This window comes from Biomphalaria glabrata, chromosome 12, assembly GCF_947242115.1.
Source record: "Biomphalaria glabrata chromosome 12, xgBioGlab47.1, whole genome shotgun sequence".
NCBI lineage: Eukaryota > Metazoa > Mollusca > Gastropoda > Planorbidae > Biomphalaria > Biomphalaria glabrata.
Genome location: NC_074722.1, coordinates 38,725,578 through 38,743,988, shown reverse-complemented (window position 1 = coordinate 38,743,988; position 18,411 = coordinate 38,725,578). Strand labels below are relative to the sequence as shown.

Below are 18,411 nucleotides of genomic sequence, written 5' to 3'. Positions count from 1 at the left end.
AGATGCAAATACGAACAACATTCACACACAAAACACAGACACACTCACAACCAGCGCTTTATGAATTAGACTTCTATGAACTTCTCGATGATGATTGATGATCTTGTAACACTCTGACCGACAGTGAGATGAAGGAGTTTTAAAATCTTTCTGTTTTAGTTCTAATGGAAAGGAGACAACCACTTCATTCAGATCTTATGTAACAGTGGTTTAATGGGTGAAGGTTATCTTTAAGAATAGTGAGTGTTTTGGAAAGGCATGTTTCATGGAAAAGCTCTTCTTGAGATGGTAGCAAACCGCTACATTACAACCAGGCAGCTATCCAATGTTTATGATGAAAGTTAATATAATTAAAATTGAGGCTTCCATAGAGTGGTTTCAAGAAAAAAAATATAAATGTTTTCTGGAACTTAAAAAAAAAAAAAAGAGTCAAGACAGGCTTACAGATGATCATGGTTTATAAGTGCGGAAACAAACCATTTAATTTAAGAATCTATATTTATGAACAAACTAAAACACAACAGATATGTAAGCATAAATAAATAAAAATGTTAGTTTAAAAACATCAACAGTGTAACAATTTCTTTTTATTTTTTTTACATTTGTAAAATAATATAGAAAATACAATAGACTTACATATAATAACCCACATACTGGACCAAACACAGTGGGGTTTCCTACATTTTGTGACTTTACCATCACAAAAGAGATACAAGACACTGATGGCAATCAAATCATTAAATAGAAACAATCTGATATAAACTTTTCACATGTAAATTATGAGTGAGTCAGGTGTGAATGTACTTTATTATTATACATGTCTATTGTATTTTAAAAAAAGTTTTTCATCCCTGCAGAAGTAAATCTTAATATTGTATAATAATAAGGCAAATTATAAGTAATTGTTTGCTAGACTATTAGTTATTAGACTCTCATTGTGGTTTAAAAAAAAAAAAAAAAAAAAAAAAAAAAAGATAATTTACAATTGTGTTCTGAAGGAAAAAATTCAATAATGTTATGAAGTTATGGAGGAAATAGATAACATTTTGAAGGAAATGATTTGAAATTTTGGACACTGTCCAACATACATCTTTTTTTTTTCTGGAAAGTTACTTCAGATATGGGTTTAAACATGTGCAGTTTTTCCTCAATGGTGAAGCAGTAATAGATTTAGAAAACACATCATCAGTATCAGATACAGATAAGCAGAAACATGATGCCATTAAAAAATTACACATTTTTATGAACTCAAATGTATAATCATTTTACAAAACAATTTACATTGTATGTTTTATAAATATTTCATCTAATAAATTTAAATGAGTTTAAAAATGTCCTCTAAGATTATGCAGACATCTTGTTTTCACATAAGAAAGACTGCAATCTAAATGGAAACAAACTGTTACCAAAAAATGAAAATCACTGATTACAATATACTGGTATACATGTTTATAAATAGATATCACATCCACCTTGATCCACTCTGGCAGCTACAAAAACTCCACTAGTAAAATTTATTTCCACAAAAATATAAGACCTGTAAAATAAAAGAATGTTTATTGTATTAATATCAAAAATAAAGTTAAGTAACTAAATATATTTAAAAAATCATTTTCTAGTGTGTGAAATGGACAGCTTACATGGCTAATCATGAAATCAGAAAGACTAATTTAACACACTGCAATGACTTAGTAAGGAAATTTAAGTTGTTTTAGTGAGTAACTTTTTATGTTAGAGATCTTTTAAATACAGAATGCTTAACTGTATATATTATATATCATCTGTTCCTTGACTTTTGTCATGGGGTTCACCTAACCAAATCCCTAAACTTAACCCAGTCATCATGCAGATAGAATATTATTTGATGTATATGCCTATAAACTAGGGGTGCACCGGATAGTTGCTCCGGCTCTGGCTTCTGCTGAATATTCTGCACTTTTTCACTATCCGGCTCCGGTTGGATATCACTACCGGATAGTAAAAGCTACACCTGTATTTCTATGAATATTGTTATGCGCCTCCGTGCTAAGTGTTTTCCAGATACGCCAAACGGAGGTAACACTTAAATATCGAAACAACACAGGCAAAAGGCAAACAATATAAAGGTAGTCGATGCTGATAAACGATGTCCAACAAGAAGTTTAAACTAAATCTCCATGTTAATAAAAATAAACCAATACTCATAAAGTGGACATGATTCAATAATGTCAGTTCTGAAATACATTAACTTTTTTGTTTCAAATAAAAAAATCTGTTTTTAAAACTAAAAACTATGAATATGCACCAAATATTTTTTTAGTACAAAGACAAGGCGTGTTAATCTAAATAGAAATAAGACTTTACATTATAAATTCGCATTACATACATAGCAACGATGTCATGCACATTTTAAAAGCTTGTCTTGACTTTTGAGTGGTCTAGTAAACATGTAATATTCCTTAACTACGCCACGCTGATAATCTGTCTAGATGTGCGGGTATATCTCCAGAGGTAGAGATGAGCAACCCCCACCTCTTTTTGTTTGTATAGTCCATAACATTGAGTTCACAGATAGGCAGCTTACCACATCAAGCCAGATGTCAACGTGTTGACACTTTCCAGAGGTCACATCTTATGAGGGAACTGAGTTTGTTTACTTGGAGAAGAATTTTTATTAGGGGCGGGACTACAAGCCAAATCTTTATAAGGTTAATCTGGTATGAGTTTGTTTATTATGAGATAGGTTGTCAATCAAGGGTCTGGACCACATGCCACACCTTTTATACTTTTGGCCGGGACAATAAGTTTGTTTACTTTAAGTCTCAATTAGGAGGCTGGACTACAAGCCAAACAGACACTGACCAGGGGTATCTTTTAAGGGAGGGCTCAAGAGACTCAACATGCTCAACTTCTTATTTGTTTAATCCATGACAATGTATTGATAGACATTGACCATTCTTAAGCCAGAATGGATTAACGCAGATTGTTGAGAAATATTGACACTGTCTAGAGGTAACTAGATGATGAGACTAAGTTTGTTTACTTGGAGAGAAATGTCATTTAGGGCGCTGAACAAACGTTCGTTGCACAATAAAATAAAACAAATATGTTTTTGTTTTTTTTGGTTTTCCTAATTCTCTTAGATCTATATAACAGTAGATCTAAACATAGATATCAATAAAAGGCCTACAGACTACAATTAAATCTATGTTTTGCAACATTTAAGGCTCTGGCTATGAGTAGGTATAATAGATGTTCCTGCTGTTAATAAAATATCGTTTGCCGCAAATGAATTAATAAATATATGACCTACAACGCTTCAGATTCCAACTATTAACTAACAGCTATCAGTATTATGCCCTTGAATCCAGAAGCAGTCTTTGGACTTAAAATTACAAGTTGTTGGTCAGAAATTCTTGAACACATACATCTAACCACCATACAAGCCAGATGAGAGATTTACATTAGTAACTAGTTAAATATTTACTAACATATTTTACATTGACCCTCCAACACACAGCCTTTATAGTTGGTGGCCTTGTACATACATACAGACACGCTCATGCTACACAGATTAATTTTTGTTTATACTGTTAATCTTTTATAAATCAATCAGTAACAGAGTTTAAAACAATAAGGTATATAAAAGGAGAAAAAAACAAACAAATATAGGTATGTTATTAACAGTTTCGTAAAATGCTCAGCAATACAAGCTATTTACAAGACACTTAGGTATTCGGCTCCGGCCGGATATAAAAAAGTACTATCCAGTGCACCCCTACTATAAACAAATTTTATATTGTTTAATGCTACATATCCAATATTTGACTAATATGCCTATAAACCTCATTGAAAAAATAATCATTTATACATACAGAATATTATGAGTAGGACTAAAATCTAGGCTATATCAAGTTGAATTTCACAATTATTATTTAAATTATACAAAATGGATCTTTTAAATATTTTGACATGAATCCAAATAAAACAATTTTCAAAATAGGATTTTCAGAAGGCCTTGGTTCCTTTGTTGGAAAATAAAGATAGTTGGTATTTGTGATAAACACATGACACGCAGATTAATAAGTGGTTAAAAAATCTTGACATTTATCTTGACATATAAATTAATCATCATTTGATAGAAATTTTTTTCCCGGGCATGATACCCTGCCTCATAGTGGTGCCCGGGTGGAAACGATCGTAGGAGGAAATGAGGTTAAAGGGTAGCAAAACAAGACTCCCGTGGGGGTGCCTAAGGGGGTGCGAGAGCATCCTCTTGCATTGCGCAGAGTTGTAAAAAAGCTCCCACAACCTTGTCACAATCCAGGCGCTGTTCCTCAAGGGGCTGTTACATAAATGGCGTGTCCCGCATGGTTAGCCTGGTATAGAAAAGGAAAATGGGGGGGGGGGGGGTCTTAGTGTACGCGGCCTCTTGCCGTGAGTCTGACCCACCCGCCAGACAGAACAGTGTACACTGTTCTCATTCAGGCCAGTGAGAGAGAGCTCTTGTTCACTTTTGCTGGCCTAGAGTTCCAAATAGCCGAAGGCTCAACTCTAACTGACAGTTTCAAGAAGAAGAATAAAATTTTTTTTCTGATAGTTAGTGGCTATTACATTCAAGTTTTTATTTAGCACGCACAAACACATGCCTCCATTTTTGAACTTGAATTTTTTGTCTCACTAACTCTACCAATAGTTTAACATTAACTTCAATCAGTGATGGGAACAGACTTTGAAAACATTTTAGGAAATTTTGTCCACCAGCGTTTTTTTAACTGGCCTGTTGCAGCGACTTTAAAAAGATGTCGCTAAATTTTTTAAAATAATGTAGAATTAATTATATTTATTATATTCTTTAAATAATGTATGTATAATGTAGGACTAAACCTAGATTTTCTAGACACTAGTAATTCCTAGTAAAGATTTATCTACTATAAATCACTCATTAGATGATATTTTCTTGATCAAGAATCTAGATTAGAACTCTAGATAAATCTAGACTTGTAGTTGGACTTTTATTAGTCTCATTAGATCTAGATCTATCTATATCTAGATCTACTTAAATCTAATCAGACATTATATATCACTGTGCAAGAGTTAATTAAAAAGCTAGAAACTTTTAGTTTAACTAAAACAAATTAATTAAGGCCAAAGTTTAACTAGAAAAAAATAGTTTAGTTATAATCATATTTTTTTTTTTAGTTACAAACTAAAATGTTTAATTAAAATTTGTAGAATTTTCAACATGTAGTAGCAGTTGAAAAGCACATCCCAGTTTTCTGGTCTTGTGATATCAACAACATTTGATTATCAAAGAGTGATGCAGTTAACAACTATTTTGTCAGTCTGCATTTGAAGAGGGTAAAGTAGAAGTTACCCGTGAGTCAATATCTGCACTTGAAACTAGCAGTAGTATTAAATGTTGCTAAACATTTGTTTACCAAAAGCTTTTATTGCAATATTATGAATAGAGTTGTTCCGAGTTTTTTCTAAAATCATGTTCTGGTGTTTAATTTCTGTTTATAGTGGGAATCTGATTAGCAAGTTAGGTCAATATTTAGTAGTTTTAGTCAATTCATTTTCTGCAAACAATAATTTATTAACTGCAGGAACATCAAGTACAACCTTTTTATAGCTTAAACCTTTGATGAAGCAGAGACATATAATAGATTCTAGTCTTAAGACTTATTATTGAGATCTATGTCTAAATTGACAAATTATAGATCTAAAAGCATTAGCATAATGAACTCTAGAAAAAAAAACAACATCCTAATCCATACCCTCCCTGACCAAAAAGTAAATAGACTGTAGGCCTAGTGTACTGTACATGTGTAGTCAATGATACTACAAGACTACCCTGTTTTTTTTTTTCATTGCACGTTATGCAATTGTGTTTGCTTGATGTTGAGTGGTCAAACAAGAAAATAACACACTGGCCCATGTTTAGTCAATCATGTTCGTAGATCTATCTTTACACTGAAATTTGTACACACCCTTCCTGCCCAAAAAGTAAACAGACAGTGATTTTGACAACCTGATCAGATAGACATAGACACATGTAGGCCTAGTGTACTGCAGTGTGCGGCCCATAGTGACAAGACCACCCCGTGTTTTTTTCTATGCACACTTTTAACGGTTATGCAATAGTGTTTTTGAGTGGTCAGACAAGAAAATAACACTCCAAAATTTTGTTTCTATATCTTTCGTTACTAGATCTAAATCTGAAATTCTAAATCTGTTATTTAATGAGATTTTAAACTTTACCGGTATAATAATAAGTTAATATAATTTTTTTTTGTAAAAGTACCAGGTAAAGGTTTTAATTCAAGGCAAATATACAAGCACACATATTTATTTAGACATCTTTTTTTTTAAATTTTATTGTGCTTTAACGTTTATGTAAGAAAGATCTTCCTCAATACTGATTTTAATATGCTCTACAATGTTAAAAGAATTAGTTCAAGCCGCAGGCATAGAGTCGAATGATTATAGATAGGTCTAGATCCCCCCCCCCAAAGTTATGAAAAGGTTTGTATGGTATGATTAATCTTCTTTAGTTTAGTTTAACTACATTTTGAAATTCATGATAAACTTTTAGTTTAACTACTTTTTGTTAGTTGAAACTTAGTTTTAGTTTAACTTTTTAAATTTAGTTTAGTTCCCATCACTAAGTACTGACCTTTCAAATTAAAGCTTTTGAAGTGTAAGTATGATTGGAGCCCAAGTCCTTAACCTTTAACATTTCTTCTTTTCTTTTACTTGAGTGTTCTTCAGAATAATGTCTGGAGTAGATGCCAAGTTCCTAGACAAGAAATAACCCAAAATTTTATTGCATGCCTTAATCCAGAAATACTGTTGTACAGTAGAGAGAATTACAGCTTTAAAGTAACTGACTTGTGTTGACAAAACTCAAAAACTAACCTTTTCTTAAAAAAAAAAAATCAAACAAATTAGTTGATTTGTCCCAACGAAATGACTTCAAAAAAAGAAAAATGACTTACTACAAACAAACAAACTAAAGCTCCAGTTTTGTTTCACCTCTGTATCCTACTGTTTATGACTCCATCATCACCTAAATAAGAACAAATTTGTGTTAGAGATCAAGTCAAATTAATTTTGGATATATGGACTTAGTAACAACTTAATTTTTATTTTTCAAATAATTCTTAAAAAAAAAACAACATATGTACATGGAAATATAGTTGTTCATTAGTGATTTAAACTGTATTCATAACACATTTTCAAATTAGTGCAAGCTGTTCCATGCACCCATGGCATTTGTTTTGCGCAGTCTGTTATTTAAGATCTCAAAAACTAAGACCACAATTAAAGAACTCATTCAAGATTCTATACTCTGTGTTTGACATGCTCTGTCAATGACCACATTCCCCGCCCAGCCCTGCCCCCACTCCAATATACAGTAAACATATGTAAAACACATTTCCTCACAGATTAAAACATTATTATTATTATGGTAAGAATAGTTTAATCATGAGAAGGAAAAAATTAATCTCTTTCTGTTTGCAACACTAATTCCTAATATCTACAGTACAAACATTACTGCTTATTGTACCTGGTTTGAAGTGACTGATGAGCTTCTTCCTAAATAAAATGAAAAGAGTGTTGAAGGAACTTGAAATCAGCTCCTTTCAAGATGTCTGCTGCCTCATTCACCATCTTCAGCAGGAAAAACATAACTATGAATAATAACAAAATATTATTTTATGAGCTTTTACCACATACAGAAATAAAAAAAAAGATGAATAATAAAGAAACAACTCCCTATTCCAACTGTGTACTTACATCTTTGGACTGTGTCTGGGAAATAGCAGCACTTAAAAACTGGATTAAATGTGACCATTTATCAGCAGCAATAGAACTATTGACCTTGATTTGTTCTCCTAATCTAAAATCAACAAAGACAAAAGATTAGAAAATGACTTCATTGAAAGTGCATACTAATCAATAGACAGTATTTCAATGAAAGTGTGAATCTTTAATAATAAGAGATTATTAGAGCTACTTCACAAAGGATTTAGGTTTGTGGATAGAAAATTAAAATCATTTTGTAACTTGACCTACTTTACAACTAGTTTTAATTTCACTAACATGTAAACATTCATCCACTTACTTATCAATCTGTTGGAAGCAGGAAGGAATGACCAACACAATAGCAGGGACTTCACTTTCTATTCCATCTAAAATTTTGATATGAAACACACAGAAGATGATATAGTATTAACAGTTTAGGCCAAGATTTCACTTAGGCTGTTATATTTATAAGAAGACTATATTGATACTTAATCGCTAATGAATCAGATTTATACTGAAAAAAATTACAAATATTACCTTCCATCTTTCAGCATCAGAATTTTCCAAAATCTTGACAAAGTCCCCTTTTGCTAATGACACCTGAATGTATAAGAAACAAAAATCTTTACTATTAATCCCAACAAATACAACCACATTAAGAAGACTTAGCTAGAACTAATCATTAATTAAACCTGCTCTGGTATCATGGGATCTAAGTGACATCAAACCTTTTTGGAACATTTTTTTTTATATTACAATTAAAATATTTCATTCCACACAATTCCTTATGAGGCTTTCCAAATTTAAATATTGTCTGGTTATTTATTATTTAGGTCTTTGGATGAACTTTATTTCAAGCATTTTAAAACTGTGACTATGATATGATGTTGGTACACATGGACCAGGGACAAGTCCTAACACAAGATATATGGATAAGCTCCCAACTATTTCATGAACAAACAGGAACAATACAATTATTGCACCTAACTTTTACTGATAATTTAAAATCAAGGAAATCAATTTGGAATGATGAAAAAGAACAAGATCTTTGATAACAACAATTGTATGTTTAAATGAGAATAATATTTTTATTTTTGTTTCAAAAACAGACTGACTTTTAAATGGGAATGAAGAAATAAGGACAACCTTCACCCATTAAACCCCTGTTACATAAGATCTGAACGAAGTGGTCATCTCCTTTCCATTAGGACTAAAACAGAAAGATTTAAAAATTCCTTTATCCCACTTTCGGTCGGAGTGTTACAAGATCAGCTGTCGTCATCGAGAAGTATATAGAAGTCAAGTTCATAAAGCGCTGTGTTTCGTGTGTGAATGTTGTTCGAATTTTTCATCTATAATTTTATTGTACAGTAGTTACGCTGATGTTGTCAACTGTAGTCAAACTGAATTTCCATTTGATTGGATCAATAAAATTATCTTATCTTATCTTATAATAAAAGTGTGTCACTACAAAGAAAAAAAATGTGTTTAACAGACATGAAAATAAATCTTTGAACAGTGGCTAAATCATTGTGTCTTTTAGGGAATGGCTGATAATGCTGCTAACAAGGAATTTCTTGTAGAACTTCAAAGAATGTACAAAAGATAAATGACAAAGACATAATTGGCCCTAGCTTTGATCACTCTTGTGCCATTTAACAGTTTAAGTGCATCAAAGGTCATAAGACTTCAAACAAGTCCTTTGTAGCTGTAGAATTTTCATTGTACAAGATCAGGTTGATATTAGCAACTATCTGGTTAACCATTGAAAAAATCGTCTAAACAATTCAATGATGATAACTGGCTTTAGTTTATAGACACAGCTATACAGAACAATTATAGATGCAACTTTAACAATTTGGTTCTCCTACAGAATAATAAAGATTCATACAAGGAAACTGAATGAAAAAGTCCCATGGCAAACTCACATGTTTGTGCTGATATTGGACAAGAGCTCTAGCCTTCAAATGCCATTCTGGCAGTTCTTGGCGGTGATGAACTGGGTGAATATCTCAACTTCGCTCTGTGAGAAGATCTAACTAGCCCTGATAGTCCAACAATTGTTTATTAACTGAAATAAAAATTATTAGCAAAAGAATTATTTTCCTATTTGTGCATCAGCATCTGACACTTTCTTTCTTTATATTTATTAAACCTTCTCTAGTGCTGTAAAAAGCCTGTACAATTTTGCTAAAGAGTAATCTTAACATGAAATATGTTGCTCTGAATATAAAAAAAAGTAATTTAAAAAAGGACATAATCTTGAACTACAATATGAAAAAAAAAATTTTGTTTTGTTTATGATATATAATCTAAATCTAAACAAAGCTGAATGATAAATAATCTTACTCTGAAATATTTTAACATGACATCAGGATCTTGAGTCTTGACTTGAGCTCTAACTGTTGAACTGTCCATCCAAAGCAAGAATGAAAGCATGTCTTCTTCCAGGTGGCAAACATCATGGTAGAACTTTGAGAACATTAGAATAGAAAAGTCTAATCATTAAGGTACTTCTATCAGAACATCATGGTAGAACATTCAGAACATTAGAGTAGAAATGTCTAATCATTAAGGTACTTCTATCAGAACATCATGGTAGAACTTACAGAACATTAGAATAGAAATGTCTTATCATTATACTACATCTATAAGAACATCATGGTCAAAATATCAGAGCATCTTGGTACAATTAAGATGCAATTATTGTAGACATAGACCTGGTTTCATGCATGTCTTACTGATTGTACTGAGATGTTTGATTTAGTATTAAAATTGGCATGCAATTTTGGTTTTCTGCCTGTATTAAACTGTCATCTGGTTGTCCACTTCTACAGCTATTGACACTTTGGTTAACTACTCAAACTTTAGTGTCAGTTTCATTTACTTCTTGTAATAATGTTTCACTTGGTCTACTGCTTCTAATTAGATTTCACTTTAGTTTTCTGCATTTTCCAATGACCAGTTTTGAGCCCAGCTCATTTCATAATATTGCATTTTAAATGTTTCTTTTACCATATTTTTTTTCTATTTCTCTGGTTCTATATAAGATGAAAGTCTTGAAATACTTATTTTTATTTTTAATCTATGTTGGCTGGGTGAAAATTTACTACACAATTATTTACTGAGAATCAATAACTTTTGATTCTAGCTAGCAATTTCTAATACACAAAATTTCACAAAGGAAAAGGAATAATATTTACCTGATGATAGTTAGCAGTATTTTCATTATGAATGCCTAAACATTCATTGACTGTTTGAATCCAAGACCAACTCTTATGCTTCGCTGAGACACAGTCCTAATTAGAACAGAAAGAAATTGTAAACAAATTTTCTTTTTAAACACATTTTGACAAAGTAGCAAATATTATTTATTTGTAGGAGCTGGTCTTTAAAGTTTTCCTCTAAGAACAATGGTATACTGACTTTCTTCATGCCTATAATCACTGGTATATAGATTTGTTATCCTAGAATGTATCTTGCACTAGACCTATTGTAAACCGTTTGCTTATTTAATTCTAAACATCTTGTCCTCTGTAAACACTGTAAAAATGGATGGCAGCCTGGTCGTGCGGTTTGCACGCTGGACTGTCGTACAGATTTATCGATGGTCCCGGGTTCAAACCCTGCCCGCTCCCATCCCCCGTCGTCCTGCGGGAGGTTTGGACTAGGAAGTAATTATCTTCAACTCTGAAGGAACATCCGAAACATGTGAAACATTTTACAAACAAACACTGTCAAATACTAGTGGTCTTTGACTTAGATACAAAGCTCTGGCTTCAATATCTGACTCAACATTCTAGCGCAGAGTGAAAAAAAATGGATTTATGGCATAAAACAGGTAAGTTGAAACAAAAAGGATTTACTTCAGTTTCTGCAGACTTTAGTGTTCTGACACTGAAAATGTGTAGTATGTAATTTTTTTTCCTAATAACTTTCAAAAATCCCAGAAAATGTTCATTTTTTTTAACTCTTTAAATATTATCCTGCCTCTCTATTTTAATGAGTATAATGAATAGAAGGTACTTATTTAAATAATGAAGTTGGTATCTAACCATGGATAATAAGTTATCAATAGCTAGTGATATTACAACATAGATGGCTATTTTTAGTATTCTGACAGTAAGCAAACAGTATTGTAAATAAGGCAACTTGTACTATTGTGGTTTAGAGAGTAATCTTATAATAAGTGTGACAAAGATATGCAAGATAAAAATGTTATAAGTTGCAAGAAATATTGTTGTGGATGAAGCTTGTCTGTCTACATCCTTTAACATCTCAATAGATGATCTTTTCCCTTTGCAACTACTCATGTGCCTTAAGAGGCCAGTCCTAAATCCTAGATACACATCTGCAGTCACAGGCTTGGTATTTTTGATCACTAAACATTGCATCATATTCAACTGTGATCCAGGTCATTTCTGTTATGCTTGCTTTCCATGAGGGTCTATCCTGTGCTTTTGCTTTTTGTCTCCATGCTATTGGTGTTGATTTTGAAAAGCTTCATAGAGAGCAGAGTGAAAAAACAACACCATGGATTTATGGAATAAAACTGTTAAGTTGAAAAAGTGTTCTATGAGATGAACCTTTGTCTTTATGACTGAAGGAGGCCAAGAATCATTTAAAATTTAAAAATGGAATAGAGAAGCTCTACTGCCCTCTATTTGATATGGACTAACCTCTCCATTACTGAGGAAAAATCTGCGCATAAAATGTGTGATTGCTGGGCTTTCCAACATCAGCACTCATCTCTCTTTCATGCTGACCAGATACTGATGTATCTTGTATTATTATAACATCACTGTTGATATCATGATGTAGGTAACTTTCAATATAATTACATCAATAGCTGATAATGTTATATTTTAGTAACATTAATAGCTGAAGTTATAAAATGTAGCTAAAATTATTGAATGATGTAAGTTGCTGATGATGTTGAGGTATCAAGAGCTTACTTACTTAGACATAGGTCCTCCGGCGCCGTTCGGCGCATTGGGCGGCAAGCTGTCTCCATAATGATCTGTCACTGGTAATGTCTGAAGCCTCCTCCCACCTGGTGTCCACTGTTCTGAGGTCCTCCATGAAGGCGTGTCGCCAGGTAATACGAGGACGTCCCTGTTTGCGCTTTCCTTGTTTTGGCTTCCATGTTATCGCAACTCTTGGTGTGCGTAATTCATTTTGACGTAGAACATGTCCCGCAAACCTCATGCGACGTTCAGTCACAACCTCACTAAGTGTTCGACTCCCAGTTCGGCATAGGATTTCCAAGAGCTAATGATATTATAACATTTATAAAGTTACTTGATAAAATTGGTCTTCCAAATATCTTTACAATCCTCAGACAACGACGTCTGAGCTGGCTTGGTCCTGCAGGACAATCATATACCAAGTGTTATTTTTATGGACAATTCATGACAGGTTCCAGATGTACACACTATGTAAAGAAATGGTAACCAAGAAAGGTATGGACAGCGAAAAAGATTTGCCTCAGTTCTGGAAAAAAAAGCATGCCAAATGTCACCTTAACCTGGGACACATGTGGTTCAAGTGTAGTTACATAAATAATTTAGTGTTCTTGCTACAAGTCTGGAGCATAAAATTGAAAAAATTTCAGAAACTCAATAAAGTCTCATACAAACTAGAAAATCTTGATGAATTTTATTTTTATTTAATGTACATAATCTAGCTCAGGCTTTAGAACAGCCACAAAAACAGTGTTTCTTGTTTTAAGCACCAAAGAGTTCTTCTTCATCATTCTCATTGTTATGTTGGAGTGTTCATATGACTAGACCAATACATGAGATGAACTGTGCAGTGGTTTCCAAATCAGGGAGCTCTCCATATAGTTTTCTTTCTATTGGGGCGATTTGGGGCCAATGTCTTATACGGGCCTCTTGGTAGAGAGAGCAGTTTTGGAGGACGTGGTCGGCATTTTCTGGTGATACTCCACATGGGCAGATTTCACTGGTTCCAATTTTGAGCTTCCGGAACATGTGTTGTCGCATTCTGTTGTGTCCGGTCCTGAGTTGAAAGATTATATGTTGGTCTTGTCGGGATAGCTTATAGTAATCGTCATCTTTCTTGTGATTTGGATGAGAGCGCGTCCATTTCTCATTTATTTTGTCTACAATTAATTTCTTCATTTCTTCTGGATAGAGTGCAGAGTTTACTTGTGAGTTTGTTCTCCCACTCTTGACGAGTGTGTCAGCCTTCTCATTTCCTGCTAGTTGTATGTGAGCTGGTATCGATTGAATAACAGTTTTTTTGCTATGTTGGAGTTCAGCAACCAAAGAGTTGTTTTTTTAATATTTGGCATGTTCAATAGAAGTGGAAGAAAGAGAGAAAGAAAAATATTATGGGCTAATAGCTTGAACAAATTTGCTTCTTTAATTTTTTGTTATTTTTTTGTTGCCAGTTTCAACATGACGCTAAATGCTGAAACAATGAACAATACATACATATAGCAAATGTGAAGCACTAGGGTCCACATTTTTATAAGAGAAATTAGTGAATTATATAAACACAATAAGGGACTGTAACAAGCAGGGCAATAACCAGTAACCCCAGAAACAGTCTTTATATATGTAATATGTATGCATCATTCAGTTTCGAAGTGAGACTTCAATTTGTGTTTTCAGTTAACCAGGAGATTGCAAGCTTCATTCAAAGACCAATGTCTGAGTACCACTCATGGAATCAAAGTTTTAGACAGTCTTACTTACATGAGGTTAAGTGAAGAAACATGAAGTTAATCTTAAAAAGAAATTTAAAACAAAAATCTAACATAAAATGGAAAAAAATCTTACAGTCTGTGCTTTGTCTTGTGTTAAACGAACAGCCAAAAGAAGAAAGCAAAAGCTTCATCAGCTTGACACCACATCAGGTCCACATCTTTTAGTGCTGATCGCTTGATGTACATGACTCTATCAGACCTCTATTAGAAGACTTGCTTACTGGTTTCCAACTCACGGGGACACAGCAGAATTACATCTCTATTCTTGAAAAAAAAAAAGATATATAAGGTTAAGCATTCTGATAGCTGAATTAAACATTTTTAAGTTTCTTGGGTTAAATTTTTTCTTTACAACTAATCAAGTTTTCAGTCCAATTTCTTTTGAAATATAGACAAATGGTCAACATCTTAACAAACTATATTTATTACGACTGTTTCTTATTGCCTTAAACTCAGATTACTCTGCTAAGTCATTGGTTTCCCTTGCTGATTTAGGCAACCCATATAAGGTAGGCATTAGAGTTTAGTGGACTCTAAGCCTTTTTCCAATTAATATCGAGAGAAGATTCTCCCGACAGAATAATAATTGTTTTGCCATTTCTTCACTAAACATTGTGTAGGTTGATGCTATGTGTTCAAATTGATCCAAGTAATTTTCAAGAGTTTCCTCTTTGATGTTAAAGTTATGGAATTTGGAGATGTTTGTTGGGTCGATATGTTAGGGTTTACTTTGCTTCTACTTTTGCTAATTCTATCCATTCCTCACTTTCTTTTTGTTTGGTTTCTAATTGTTTTTGTTTGAGTTCTAAGTCTTTTAATTCTTTTTGATGAGCTCGTTGAGCTGCTCTTTTATCTCTTTCTCTTATTCCCCAATATATGTTTCTAGTTTATCCCTCTCTTTCTTTTCAGCTTTTTCTAATTCTAATTCTAATTCAATAAATTGTGAGAAATTAGTGGAGGGATCAACAAAGGCTATGGCACCTTACCCGAAAATAAAGGCAGCTATCCAGAGAGATGAAAGGGGCAGTCCCCCAGAAGGTTGTGCGCAGGGCTAACTACTTTGTCATATAAAAAACAAATACTGTCCTAAAAGCTTCTACTCACAAGAAAACCTGGACAGATCTCAAAGGAAAACAGCCTTGGCCTGGAAAAGACATGATTTTTGTTTTGCAACATGGAACGTGCAAAGCCTTTATAGAGTAGGTGCGCTAGCCCAACTTACTGAAGTGTTAAAGAAATAAAGGATACCTCTTGTAGCCATACAGGAAACCAGGTGGAAAAACAAAATCATTCTCAGAACTAAGGAGTATACTATATTTTATAGTGGTGGAAGCATTAACTTAGGTACAGGTTTTGCTGTAAAAAGAAAATGGCAGGTAATGTCATTGGACTTAAACCTGTAAGTGATAGACTCTGCTCACTACGTTTGAGAGGAAAATTCTTCAACATATTATTCATCAATGTCCATACCCCTACTGAAGATGCAGATGATAACACAAAAGAAGCCTTCTATGATGGACTGGAAAGAATTTATGATGAAGCACCAAAGCATAACATCAAAATAAATCCTAGGAGATTTTAATGCAAAAATTGGAAAAGAACCAGCATACAGGCCAACAATTGGCAAAGAAAGCTTACATGAATAGTCCAACAATAATGGCATAAGATTAGTGAATTTTGCATCAGGAAAAGGAATGTCTATCTGCAACACTAAATTTTAACATGAGAGTATTCACAAGGTAACCTGGATCTCACTCGATTTAACACCCAGAATCAAATAGATCATATACTCATAGATAAGAGACATGGATCGGATATGCTAGATCAGAAGTGTGCAAATTACGGCCCACAGGCCACATGAGACCCGCCTAACTGTTTTATGCGACCTGCGCATACCTAGGTCTAGATCTTGAATCTTCATCTAGTCTATCTCTATAGTCTATAATTTATTTCGTAGAGTTATTTATTATATAGTAATATACTTATTATATAGATCTAGATCTACTCTATAAACTATAACTCTACTACTAGATCTAACTAGATCTACAACTACTACAAGTTACAAGTAGTACAAGTGACTAGTCTAGTCTACTACTTCACTACTTACTACTAGAATTACTTACCCCAATCATTATTTATATCCATATTCTACAGCTGAAGCATTAATATTCCCATTAGAATCTTATTCATAAGCCTAAATATGTTTCATTTTGAAGGCTTTCAAAAAATCCATTCCAACATGTTGCGGAGATGAGATAATCATAAGCCATGATAAGCACCTAAAAATAGCTTCACTATCGCTCTTCTAGGTCAGAGTTAGTAAAGGTATAAATCGTTATTTAAAAACTAGCAGTGCGTGCGTAAACGAAACAACCCAAAATCGGCGACTAATCGGCGCCTTCGACATAGCGGTCACGCTCTAGTTGTCTACCTACAGTGAAGTCCAGAAGGGCGTAGGCGCCATTATCCCATTGGTGGTTAGAAAGGCTTTTATCTAACTACCAGTCCTGGACGTAGGGCTCTTCACCTCTGTCCTGTCTGAGGCAGGGGCGTAGCTAGGAATTTTTCATCGATTGGGGGCCCGGGGGGCTTGGCCTCTTTGGGGGCCCCTGCAGTTGCTTAATATTAAACTTTCAATGTAAAAAACACTCATTAGGGGGCCCCCCTCAAGTGGGGACCCGGGGGGATTTTGAAATGCTCCCCCCTCCTACCCCCACTTTAGCTACGCCACTGGTCTGAGGGCTCCCAACGGTAGACGGCCATATCGATTGACTGGGCCAGACCAGACCTAGACGTGTACACAGCGCACCGTCCCCGTTCCTGGGCCCCACTCGCTACAAGTGGCCGAGAACACTGCTAACTTGGGGAGCTTGTCTCATATTCCTATACTGTAACCGCCACTGTTCCGTGCAAGGACCGCCACTCCAGCTAACGAGACACTGATGACGGCCCCCTTGTGGAACGGCGTGACGGACTTTTTGGACATTCGCAACTATAAATTTCAATATTGTAAAAGGAAAGTTTCTCTTTCAGACCTTGCGATCTATGGGGCAGATGATGTTAAGGTCATCTGTTTCTATGGCCAACTTTTAACGAGCAGGATGTCATGTGGCCAGCACAACGACCAACCGCCTTTAATTTCCCAAATTAAGTCAGGTCACCATTAGATTTGGGTGGACCGAAGTTCAAAATCCCACTCTTCACAAAGCCGAGCGCTTAACCAATATGCCACCGCGCCCCCCTCCCCAGTACAAATTTGTTATTTTTTTTTTTTATTGATTCATGTATTTTCTTCGCCAAAGAATAATTGTGCTAAAGTTTCAACTTGATCCAAGAATGGGAATGGGAGAAATGACGTGTTCAAACTTTTTACCAGACAGACAAGATTTGGTATACGCTTTGTAAAAAAACAGGTCTATTGTGTAAGTGATGTGGAATTTTTTTTAAAGTTTCGGACACTTCTTTCGAAATGAAGATCATTCATTCCAGGCCAAACCTCATGCGTGACGTCGGGGGATGACGTCATTGACGACGAGCATTGAAGTGCATACCGCTCGAACAGGGGCCACCAGGGGCGTAGCTAGGAATTTTTCATCGTTGGGGGGCCCAGGGCTTGACCTCTTTTGAGGCCTCCGCATTTTGCGTAATATTTTTTTTTATACAAAAAAAAACACACTAATTTGGTTGCCCTCCAAATTGGGGGGAGGGGGGGGTCGTGGGAATTTTCAAATACTCCCCCTCCCCTTCCCCAATTGTTTTTACAAAGCTTATATCAACTGTCTGTCTGGTCAAAAAGTTTGTAGTTTTGTTTTTCTAAAAGTATTTTTTTTTTAAATTTTCTTGTTCATATATTAATTTTTAAGCGATGGGAATTTCAAGTCACTGTC

The 18,411-nt window shown here is 34.2% G+C and overlaps 1 long non-coding RNA gene across 5 annotated transcripts; it reads right to left on the bottom strand.

Annotated features, from left to right (window-relative positions):
• Window positions 1-567: 567 nt before the first annotated feature.
• LOC129922018 (uncharacterized) lies at window positions 568-16,785 on the bottom strand. 5 transcript variants are annotated; one of them, XR_008773984.1, is made up of 12 exons: window positions 16,648-16,785; window positions 14,598-14,788; window positions 10,995-11,090; window positions 10,141-10,263; window positions 9,720-9,862; window positions 8,329-8,391; window positions 8,111-8,177; window positions 7,783-7,885; window positions 7,553-7,656; window positions 6,981-7,051; window positions 6,659-6,781; window positions 568-1,537 (listed from the first exon to the last, which is right to left on the bottom strand). It is a non-coding gene; the product is annotated as an uncharacterized LOC129922018 (long non-coding RNA). The 5 variants fall into 5 exon arrangements; XR_008773980.1 differs by having other exon boundaries at window positions 7,553-7,676; window positions 16,648-16,784; XR_008773981.1 differs by lacking the exon at window positions 16,648-16,785 and adding an exon at window positions 15,511-15,709 and having other exon boundaries at window positions 7,553-7,676.
• Window positions 16,786-18,411: the final 1,626 nt, after the last annotated feature.